Source organism: Meriones unguiculatus, chromosome 7, assembly GCF_030254825.1.
Source record: "Meriones unguiculatus strain TT.TT164.6M chromosome 7, Bangor_MerUng_6.1, whole genome shotgun sequence".
NCBI lineage: Eukaryota > Metazoa > Chordata > Mammalia > Rodentia > Muridae > Meriones > Meriones unguiculatus.
This window is the reverse complement of record NC_083355.1, coordinates 18,014,339-18,022,425: the sequence shown is the minus strand read 5'-3', so window position 1 is coordinate 18,022,425 and position 8,087 is coordinate 18,014,339. Positions and strand designations below refer to the sequence as shown.

General features: G+C 47.3%; 1 long non-coding RNA gene across 1 annotated transcript; it reads right to left on the bottom strand.

Moving 5' to 3' along the window:
* Positions 1-1,007: 1,007 nt before the first annotated feature.
* On the bottom strand, positions 1,008-8,087 carry LOC132655385 (uncharacterized). Its single transcript, XR_009593198.1, has 3 exons — positions 7,852-8,087; positions 4,043-4,141; positions 1,008-3,789 (listed from the first exon to the last, which is right to left on the bottom strand). It is a non-coding gene; the product is annotated as an uncharacterized LOC132655385 (long non-coding RNA).

The following is an 8,087-nucleotide window of genomic DNA, read 5'->3' as shown; positions in this document are numbered from 1 at the left end:
ACAAGTCTATTCCGGTCCAGATCCAGAGTGGGAGGAGGTGATGACCCAAGGACGTGAGTACCGGGAGGCAGGGCTCATTGTGGGGTATCTCTGAAATCAGCTCTTCTGTGGATTAGCTCTTCTGTGTTTTTATTACTGGAATTTAAGGGAGGTTCTGATCTCTTATCCCCTCCCCTCTTTTTTAGAAATAACTTTGGAGGTTGGAGGCATGGCTCAGTGGATAAAGTCTTTCTTGTGGAAGCATGAGTGTCATGGTTGGGATCGTCAGCGCCCACACAGGGGTATGGTGGCACAGGCAGGGGTACGGTGCCACACTTGTGACCCTAGTCCTTGGGAAGCAGAAATGGATCCCAGGGGCAGGCAGTCTAGCTAGATTGGTGGAGCCAGCAGGCTCTGGGTCCAAGCTAGGGACCCTGCCTTGGGAGATGCAGTGGACAGTCCTCAGTGAAGTGTGAAAACATACAGGTGCACCAACAGGCACCGCCCCACACGTGAGGAAGTTCAGATGTGTTGACTGAAGAAATTCAGATTTGTGCGCTCATCAACTGATCAGGGGGATGCAGTGCAGGCGTGGAATGCAAGTCGCACTTCTCTGCGCTGTTAGTATTTCCGGGCCAGCTTTGGTTTTCTTGTGTCTAGTCCCTTCAGCCCACTCCCCTTGCAAATTTCCCATGTCATCCACCTTGGTACATAGTGTGTAGCTGAATGTTATGAAAATGTAATCTTCTTTATTTGTGTGTTTCATGGGTTTTCCTTACTTGTGATAGTGAATGCATTTGGATTCATCTCTACCATTTAATATAGTGAGCTTTAAAAAAACCACCTCATTTGCTTTTCTTTTTCTCATGCCTTCTATTGACTTGGTAATTAAACACTTCATCTTGTTTTGTTTTTTTAGCAGGTACCTTTCAAGTTTCGACAGCCTAATTGTTGGAAAAAATGAGACTATAAGTTATGTATTTATTATTTTATTAGATATTGTTTATGTATGTTTATTACATGTACTTATTACGTATACATTACATATACATTTGGAAGCAAGGTCTCACATAACTGAGTGGCCTCAAACTCACTGTGTAGCTCAGATGACCCTGATAAAATGTTTAAATTCTGATTACCTCCTTCATAGATAAAACTGAGTTTATTATTGTTCTGTTTTTTTGAGACATAATTTTAAACTATGTAGCCAAGGCTGACTTCCAACGTGTCATCTTCCTGAATGCTGGCATTACAGTTGCTCGTCACTGTGTCTGGCTATCTTGTTATTTTTGTCTCATTTTATCCCTAGCTTAAAACAAACAAACAAAAAAACTCTCTTCAAAATATTTGCTATTAATCTAGCTTTTGAGTTCTATTTTAAATCTTTGGAGTGTTTACTGGCTAGTTTTATGTCAACTTGACACACCCAGAGTCATCCGAAAGGGGTGGGGGGGCCTCAATCGGAAAATGCTTCCATAAGATGGAGCTTTAGGCAAGCCTGTAGAGCATTTTTCTTAATTAGTGACTGGTGGGGGCAGGCTCAGGCGACTGTGGGTGGGGCTGCCCCTGGTCCTGGATTCTGTAAGAAAGCAGGCGAGGAGCAAGCCTGTAAGCAGCAAAACCTCCTTAGCCTCTGCTCAGCTCCTGCCTCCAGGTTCCTGTCCTGTTTGAGTTCCTGTACTGAGTTCCTTCAAAAACGAACAGTGGTGTGGACGCATAATCCAAAAGACCCTTTTCCTTCTTAACTCACTTTTGGCCATGGTGTTTTGCCACAGCGGTAGTACCCCTAACTAGGACAGAGTGTGTGGCACTATGAATTTTGACAAATGCTTGGAAATGCCCATCGGAGTCCCTCGTGCAGCTTCTTTGTAGTTCAGCCTTTCATTCTTTCCCTGTGACCTCTCATGATAACTGATGTATTCGCTATCCCTGTGGGTTGTCTTTTTCTGAATGTCAAATAAATGGGATCATACAGTTCAGTCTGGTTTCTCACACTTGGTTTAGTGCGCCCAATGTTATCACATCTGTCAGTAACTCACTCTTTTCATTGCAGAATGGGTGATACTCCATGTGTCTTTAGCTAGATTTGGTTTTGTTTTGTGAAGACATGGTCCAGGATACTCAAGGGATTGCTTTGCCTCGGGTTCCTGAGTGATGCCACTGTGCTGAGCCATATCATAAATTTTAGATTCTGAATTCTTATTCTTGTCTATGGTTTAGGTATTTTTGGGTTGTGTTCAGTTTGGGGTGACTATGAATAAACCTAACATAAATATTCATGCATAGATCTTTATGCATGTATGAATCAAAGTTTTCACTTCTCCTGGGCAAATACCTAAAGGTGAGGCTGCTAGGTCACAGATGAAGCATACGCTTGGCTGTGTGAAACACCGCAAACCATTGCCCATTTCTTAATGCAACTGCGCTCTCACCAGCAGTGGAGGAGTTCGGGGTGCTGTGCGCCCTCTGCTCCTGGTATCACCAGTGCTCGCCTTTGCTTTGTGCTTGCGTGATGGTACCACGCTGTGGACGAACACATGTCTTTCCAGTGAGTGGTGAGGCTGCCTATCTTATCAGGTGTTGATTTTGCTCCTTTTAAAAGCAGAGATGTTTTTCTTCCCATCGTCTGAGAGTTCCTGGGATGCAAGGCATTATTAGTAGTGGGGGAAGGGGGCTGCGCCCTCCATGATACATGCAGAGGTCTGAAGATAACTTCCAGGAGGCTCTTCTCTCCTTGCACCCTGTTGGGGCAGGCTCTCTCTCTTATGCTTCCTGCTGTGCTGAACACTCCAGGCTCACTGGCCTAGGCCCTTCAGGCTTCCTCCCCCTCTCTATCTCTCATCTCAGTGTAGAAGTGCTGGGATTACCAATGCACACAGCTACATACAGCTTTAATTTTAAAAATTCGCATTCTGGGGATCAAACTCGGGTCATCGGGTTTGCCCAAAAAGTATTTTTACCCACTGGGTCATCTCACCAATCTCTGGTCACGGCCCTTTCCAGCTACATACGATTTTGGAAGATGCATTCTGGTTGCCCATCGCTGAGTTTGGTCAGCATGAGGAGTCAGTCCTGAGAGGCTGGCCACTTTTAGATATCCTGATCCAACTGGATTTCTCTATCCCTCTGTTGTGGACAGAGCCAGCCTGTGGTAACTACTCTGAAGCCCACTCCAAAAAGTCTCACCTGAAGGTTCAGCCACCTGTCCTCACATGGCCTCTCTCTAGCACCTGTCTCTTCCTGCTCAGAAGAGGAAGGAAGAAAGTCAGCTGTGAGAATGGTCATAGAGATGGGAAGGAGACAAAAAAAAAAAAAAAAGGAGGGGTGTTTTGAGAGAGAGGGATGCTGAGAGAAAAAGAGTGTTGAATAGGAAATGTGCTAAAGCAATGTTCTAACTTAGCTCCTTCTCGTCATAAGTCAGTGTAAGGTATTGCTGACAGGATGGACCATCCTGGGTGCTTATTCAGTACAGGACAGTTCCATGGCTGAGACACAGTATCAGCAGGTATCTGAAGGTGCTTTTCTTTTAAAACAAAACAAAACAAACAAACAAACAAAAACCTTCCAACTGCTGGTAAGACACAGTGGAATATTTTTCTTTGCTTCAGAAAGATACAACCTGCTTTTTTCTTTGTGCCCCAAATGAAGATTGAAACAAACACCTCCCCCCCGCCCATCCCTTTCCCCTAAGACACTAAGGCAAACTGAACTCCAGGATCAGAAAAACAGTCGGTGGTTCCAGGCACTACCAGACAAAGACAACTGGAAGATTCTGTGTGGGGTCCAGTGAGGACTACATTTAACGGCTTTCTGAAAGAAAAGAAAAAAAAAAGCGTTTTCTTTCAGAGCCAAACTTCTTAAAACTAAAATAAACATCAGAGGTTTCACATAACCGCCTGCCTCTGAGCTTACTCTGCCAGGCTTACCATCTGTCTGCTGGTAGGAAGCAGATGACGCTCCAGCCACCAAGCCACCGCCCCCCTCCACCTGGCCCCGTCTCCCTGGTTCCCCTCCGGCTACCTTTGAGGTTCCCGCCACGTTCCTTACGCTGACTCTCGCCCACCTGTCTCTGCCTGGTAAAGATGGCCTTGGGTGTGGTTCATCTTGTTGAGCTGCTTCGGCTTGACCGTACATCTTGTGTCTGCACTGAGTTCTGCTCTAACTGCAAAACAAAACAAAACCAACAGAAACTCCAAAATCAAGCCCAAGCATTTCCTCCTCCTTGCTGGTCACCCAGCTTCTTAACAGATCTTGGAAGTAGGTCACACACCTAACCGGGGGTGGGGTGGGGAAATGAGACGTTCTGGAGATGGAACGGAGCTGGTTGGAACTCCGTTCTCCCCATCCCGTCAGGTGTGCGCCTTCACAGGTGTGGGCTACACTTAGTTTTCAGCCTGACTCACATTAGCCAAGGTCTTTAAGGTCCCAGGAAGTCAGGTCCATCCACAGCCCACTCCAACACCCCTAGAGGCCAGGGAGAACTCTCACCCACCAAGTGGGTCATGGGAGGGATGAGTCCCCGTGCCTAGTGCACATGCTCCTGGAATGTTCCTCATGGAGGCCTCGGGGTCGCTCCTCCTTTGCCCATCCTTGCTTTTGGCTTAAGCCTGCTCTGGGATGTCTGAGTCCCTACCACCACCCCCGACCTCCTTCCATTTAAGAACAAAAGGAAACCATTCTCTGAGCCCCCACACGTGTCTCCCACCCCTGTAGTCTTCTTTGCTAGCTCCTGCTGTTGCGACTGTCAGGAGTGGAGTTTTGGGTAATTGTTGCTATGGAGACCCTGTCTTGCCTTATTGTACAAATGTGTCCCATCTTTCTCCTTATTTGGTATGGGATATGAATGCCTGGGAAATGTGGAAGCTGACAGCTCTTCATGATTCTCCCTTGTTCTCCAGCTTGCTTAGCCTGGACCAAAGCCTCTGGGCATCCAGCTCCCCACTCTTGTCTCCTCTAAGCCTCCTGATTGGTTACTGACAATGGAAAGAATCCTGGGCAGCTGAAGTCCCTGTTCTCTGTGGGACATGGGTGGGACATCCAAAGGTAATGACCCTTAGCACAACTAGCTCCTGGATGATGAGCGACCCCCTCCCCAGCCTACTGGGGAAACAAAGCCTGTATAAAAATTGAGTTATTCAGATAAACCCCAGCTTTTCCCATTTCCAGAGGCACACCCCATACCAAGTCTCTGTTGCATTGCCCGGATGAGCAGCTCGCCTGTCTCCCCCATGCTCTTCCTCCCACGTGCAGATGTCTGGATCATTAGCACTATTTTTATCATGTCTCTCTCCTGTCCAAGGTCTAGCCCATCTCCCCATTGATTTTCTACCAAAACAGATTGGAACTACAGGCAAGCAGTCCCCTCCCCTACACACAAGGCAGCCTCTGCACCCTCCGGGGCTTGGTCCTGATTCCCTTCACTCTCTGCTCTTGGTGGCTCAGGAAAGCTCTGCTCATGCATGCCTGCTGGTCACCTTCATGTAATCTTCTCCCTGCTCCTGGGCTTTCCTTGACTCTCTGAAAACTCCTCAGCTTCCGGAAGACCCCCTGTTGGCATTCTCTCTCCAGTCACTGTGCAGCTGCTGTTGAAATGGTTTTAGTCCTTTGGAAAGGTACAGGGGCCAGAAACAAGGTGGCTTAATCAACAACACAGGGCATTCCCATCCAGAAGCCATAGGCCCCAGACACGCAAGGGCCTCCTTTCATTTGTCTACTGGGACCCAAAAAACTTCACAATAAAGGGAGCCGTTGTCACACAACAGTCAATAGATAGATAGATAGATAGATAGATAGATACATACATACATACATACATAAGAGACAGAAGAAAGCTCTATAAGCAGAATCCTGGGGGCTGGAAAGATGGCTCAGTTGGCAAAGATCCCAACTCCTAAGGCTGCTGACCTGAGTTTAGTCTCTGGGACCTACATGGTGCAAGGAGAAGGCTCACTTTTGCACATCCTCCCCATTGCCTTAATGAATATGTAGAAAACAAAAAATCGTAATTTTTTTAAAGGAATCTTGGCTACATACGGAGGGCATTTTTGCATATACCGGCTGCCTGCGAGGAGACAGGGCCTGAGTTTGAATAGTGCAGGAGTCATTGGATAATGAATTCTGGCTTACAAATAGCCCTTATGGGCTGTTGATCATTTTCCTCTAAAGGAGAAAATGGCCCCTTGATGCTAATTGCTCACTCTCCCTTCTTCCCATTCTGTCTCTGCAGGCTTGTAGTTCAGGCTCCATGTTTTCTTATGCTGGCACTGACTAGAGGGCCTCTAGTCTGATGTGAGTAGAGCACCTAGACCCCAATCTAATAGGGGAGCCCTACCCACGGGCACCCCTAGTCTGAAAGGAAAGACACCCCAAATGCTCCAGTCCAGAGAGGTCTCTGCTCACCGATGTGTGGGACTCGGGGGAAGACAAAGTACCCAAACGGTTCATGGAACTAGGCACAGCTGGGTTGAACTGTGAAAAAGAGTGAGTCATCACTGGGGATGTAGCTCGTTGGAAGAGCACCTGCCTAGGATGTGTAAGGTCCTGGGCAGGGTCCAGCAGCCCAGGAAAGATGTCAGATCAGAGTAATCGCAAAGACAGGATGGTGGAGTCAGGTGTGATGTGGCAGGCTTCCTGGAGGCCTGAGTACTGGAGGAAGGGTTCGGTGAAGAAGAAGGCTGCTTCAGAGGCGTCCGTGGCCTGAGACCTACGCAGATAACGGAAGAGTTTGCTCTTTAATTGGTCTAGTTTGTATGTAAAAGTCTTTTCAAACTCTTGCCTGACTTTTATTATGAATTTGGTCATTTGAAGAACTATCTATGGCCTGTCATCCCTGCACTTAAGCATCTTATTGTATGGATTAGCTCACAGCACGGAGGGCAGACACTGGTGAACACATGATTTGAGTCTTGGGAGGTTTCCATTCAAGCCTCTTTCAGTGAAAGAAAGAAACCCTGTGTGGGCCTGCTGGGCCAGGAACAGGAAATGCCATCCGTCCATGCTGGGACAGCCCAAGCTTCCAGCATGGCTTGATGCAAGATTCTCAGTGATGCAGTCCACATCTCTCCTCCCCTCACTCTGGCTCCAGTGCAGCCCTTGGTGAGCTTCACTGTCAGGTAGCCTCTTACACGACTGAAGTGAAACCACTCAGGTTGGGGTGCTGTGGATCTTAGAAGCATCAGTTAAGGTTAGGGTGAAAGAGGTCACACCAACTGAGTTTGTGCCCAGACATCTGTCCCAGCAACTTCTGTCCAAGTTTTTGGTTTTTTTTTTTTTTTGTTTGTTTGTTTTTTTTGACCAGAACTCAGTGGCATGACAACTCCTAGCTGTTTTTGTTAAGTAAGTACCACAGAGAGAATTGACAGTTGTTAAAGAGCCGGCAGTGTCCACAGGAGAACCAGAGGGAATTCTGTTAGGCTCTGTACGTTCATGTGGTCATCTTTAAGCCAACCTCTGTGACCTATTGATTGATTGGCCAGACTCTTATCATCTGAGGAGGTGACTCTAGCTGGCCTATGAAATAGGATTTCCATATGATGTCACCAGCAGACAGGGATCAGGACTTGTATGCTGGGCAGATAAACAACATATGCTCACTAGAAGAATTTCTCAGCAGAGAAAGAAAACATACCAAAAAATAACTTCAGAAAATAAATAGCTTCAGGGATCTCCCCCCTCTTTGGCACAATATACCATAAGGCAAGTCGTGTTACAGGGACTAAATATAGCCACTGTGAGAAAGACAGAGGGGAAATTATTTCGACAGGAAGATTTCTGGTAGGAAGGAATTTGGAGCTGGGTTGTGAAGGAGATGATGTGTAGAGAGGAAGGGCAGAGAGGCAAAAAACGAGGTGCAGAAGCCAGGAAGAGGTTTACCTGGGGCTTGAGAGAGGGGCGGTGGGCCCTGAGCATCTCCACATCTCCTCTCTGAAGGCATCAGGGCCTTTCTTTTCCAAGTGTGTCTATAACTGGCTTTGCCGTAGTCCTGGTTAGTGGCACTCTTATGGCGGCGGACACTCAGCAGGGGACAGGGAGGATCTCTAAGGTTGAGGTCCAGAAGAGAGGAGGGATGTGGCTGCAGCGTGGAGAGCAGAGAGCCCCTGGGAGCTAGT